The following is a 3,537-nucleotide window of genomic DNA, read 5'->3' on the forward strand; positions in this document are numbered from 1 at the left end:
TTCTGTCTCCTTGAACCCCAGTGGGCCTCAGCAGATGGCCGCTCACACTGAGCCTGGTTCTGCTGGAGGTTTCTTCCTGTTCAAAGGGAGTTTTTACTCTCCACTGTCGCTATAAGCATGCTTAGTGTGAGGGATTGCTGAAGAGTCAATGAGTCGATGCAATCAGCTGGTTTTCCTTAGATTGAGAAAACTCAATTTGACTGTATGACCTGGTTGAACTGTAAAGTGCCTTGACAGTACATGTGTTGTGAATTGCCGCTATAGAAATAAACTGAATTAAATTGAGGTAAAAAATGGAGAGCAACATGGGAGGAAGCCAGGACATAGTCAGTGTGCTTTATTGTTTCGCTATTATGTCTGTCTGAATCCTCTCACCAGAGCTGCTTCATGTTAGATCAGACATGACTGGCATGGTGTGTTGACAGCCGTACGTTGTGTTCAATGGCATCACGTAATTTAACGGGTCAACCCGGCTCTGGTATTCTCCCAGTAGAGCTGAACAGAGCCAAGGCGATTTAACGCAGGTCACTTGCTGAGTTGTTTCACCCGGGTAAACGTGCTTCAAGGAGCTGTTCCCACCGCCACTATAAGCAGATAGTATCCGGGTTTAAATTGGTTTTTCGGTTACTCAGCATCCCCGACGGTGCACATGAAGCTGCTGCTTGGATCTCATGGCCATACCTATAATCAGTGATACAGTGAAGAGCACACTGCTGCAGGTCCCACGGCCGACAGGAACGGTGAAAATCTTGATCCATTTGAATAAAATGAAAGGACACGTCATTGTTTCCTGACAGTTGATTAACTGATGGGTGGTTTCAGATCAATCCTGAAAGCATGCCTGCTCCAGAGTATGTTACCATGTTGACCAGCCTCTCTAAGAATGAATCCACGTTCATGCTACTGGAAAGTCAGGGTTAAACTTGAAGTTATCTGGCTAACCCATTAATCCTGCCTCATGCCAGAGGCCTTTGGGTCATGCAGGGTCTGCATCTGTATGAAAACGGATGTTGTTTATTAAGATTTTAATTTAGTAAAGATCCACGTTTAAAATTTCATATGGAATGAAACTAAAACCCCATTTGCAATAGCCTTTCGAAACTGTGTCAAGAACAGACTGAGAACGGTAACCAAGATAGCTGTTAACAGTAAATGGAATGCAACTGAACTGGACCATGCCAGACGCCACCGATCCATACAAAACTAGTACTAGTCCAACAGTAAGGCTTGGCACGATTCATCTATGGCTCAGTTCTCTCATAACAAAGAGCACATCAGCAGACCGTGTCATCTTTTATTTACAGTCAGCTGATTCATTTTGAAGGCTTTTGGTCATGTCTGGCTTTGCAATTCATAGATCTCCTCACCTGTTGACAACACAAACTTCATCTCAGCCTGTTAAATATAAATGGCATAAAAAGAGCATGGTGCAACCTGGGATAATGCCAAGACTGAGGCTCTCATTGGAATTTGGGTGGAGGACTTTATCCAGGCGCATAAGTTCCTGATCGGTATGGGCGCTGCCAATTTTGTTTGTGTAATTCCTGCCTTGAGAGCTGTAGTATCATGGACAACTTATGAGAGGTGAGGAACGGTGCTAGCCTGATGTGTAAATGGTTGTAAGAACACAGCTCAGCACGGTTAAAGGATCCAAGCTCAGTCCAAACTCAGCATGGCATGGAACCCTTAGAGAAATTAGGATTTAATCTGGCTTCACCTCCCTTCATTCACAATATGTCTCCCGTTTCCTCTCTCTCTAAAATGTGTGTAACCTTACAGATAGGTCAAAATTGCTGTAAGAGACCACACATTTTAACGACAACTTTATTTCATTATTAATCACGACCTTTGTGAGGAAGTCAGCGTACGCAAGATTCAGGTCCTGCTTTGTATGAAGCAAGCCTTGTAAATGAGGGCCCTGCTCTTTAAAGAGTACAATAAAAATGCAAAAACGGATCTAGACCTTAGCTTATACTCGCACTCATCATCTCCAGCTTCACTCATGAAATGGTCGTGGGGGCAGCGTTCTCAGTAAAAGACTCCCAGACTTCCCTTTCTGTAGACACCAACAGACAATGGCGTCAGATGAAGGAGTTAGCCCTGCAACCAGAGGGTTGTCTATTCATGCCCTGGCCCCTGCTTTCATTGTTGTTGTGTTTTTAAGACAATTCCCCAGCATTGCCTGTATTCACACCATCAATGGTGGATGGAGGGGCCGGGTGCCCCAGTGTATGGCAGCCTCGCTTCTTTCAGTGAATCTCAGGGAAGCTGTGGCTATAATGTAGCTTGCCGTCATCAGTGAGTGAATTTCTGAATGTAGTGTAAAGCACTTTTATCCAGTCCTCTGACTTGAAAAACTGCTAAATACGTACAGGCCATTTACCATTCACCTTGTCCAGGTGTGCTGGGGGAAGCACCAAGTCTTAACAGGCCAACCCAGAGACAAAGTCCCTCCATCAGTACTGCCTCATCCTGAGTCAAGGTTGGGGTTTGGTTTAGGAAGAAACATCCCAGAGGGATGTGCCTGGAACACCTCCCAAGGGAGGCATCTCGGGGGCATTTGAAAAAAAAGGTCAGAGCTTCTTCAGCTGATTCAATGTGGATGGGAAGCAATTTTACTCCGAGCCTCTTCCAAATGACCAAGCTCCTCACCCTCTCTAAGGGAGAGATGGTGAGCCACCTTGCAGAGGAAGCTCATTTCAGCTTGTATCCAGGATCTCATCCTTTCAGTCATGATCCAGATTTCATGACCATAGCTGACCATAGCTGAACTAGTCCAACATGCACTGGTAACAGGTCCAACTTAATGACAGCAATGTGGACCAAACTCCTGCTGCACTTGTACAGAGAACATTTGACCCCTAGTAAAGAGCCTGTGACTCTGTACCTCTGAAGCACATCCCACAAGTACCACGATGGACCTGGTTGAAGGCCTTTTCCGGGTCCATAAAGCACCTGTGGACTGGTTGGGCAAACTCCTTCCTCAGGGTGGATCTCTCATCCCAAAGCCTTGCCACCGGGGAGTTTTCTGATCACCTTCCTGACTTCAGCCTTCAATGTTAGCAAAGCACTGCTATTCCCTCTGGAGGCACTGGACTGTTTACCAGAATCACTATTAGGCTAACCCATAGTCTATGCAACACCTCTAACAAAGCTAAGAAGTACTGGTACTCTTACTGCCATTCTGCCCATAGAACAAAACAACAGTCAAACACCTCCCCACTCCTGAAAGGCGAAGGGTTGAAAGTCTCTTGTCCACCAGAGTAAAGTCCAACACCTGATGGCTGAGCCAGGAGGAAATAAGCTGTCCCACTCCGGCACTTCATCTCTCCCCGTCAGCCACTCCAGAGTAGAAGAGAGTCCTGCCTCTCTACAGGAGCTGGGTTCCAGAACCCAGGCTATGTATAGTGGAGAGTCCGACTAGTTCTAGCCAGTAATGCTTCACCTCCCACATAAGCTCAGGCAGATTGGGTCACCTCTGCCTCTGACTGTGCCCAATCCTCTCTGCACCAGTCCTTCATGTTTCCCCCTGCAGGT

At 46.4% G+C, this 3,537-nt stretch overlaps 1 protein-coding gene across 1 annotated transcript in view; it reads left to right on the top strand.

Annotated features, from left to right (window-relative positions):
- Nucleotides 1-3,537, top strand: part of LOC107103740 (leukemia inhibitory factor receptor-like) — a 26,255-nt gene that overhangs the window by 2,761 nt on the left and 19,957 nt on the right. The window lies entirely within an intron of this gene.

The sequence above is a fragment of the Cyprinodon variegatus genome, unplaced genomic scaffold, assembly GCF_000732505.1.
Source record: "Cyprinodon variegatus isolate N-32 unplaced genomic scaffold, C_variegatus-1.0 Scaffold1518, whole genome shotgun sequence".
NCBI lineage: Eukaryota > Metazoa > Chordata > Actinopteri > Cyprinodontiformes > Cyprinodontidae > Cyprinodon > Cyprinodon variegatus.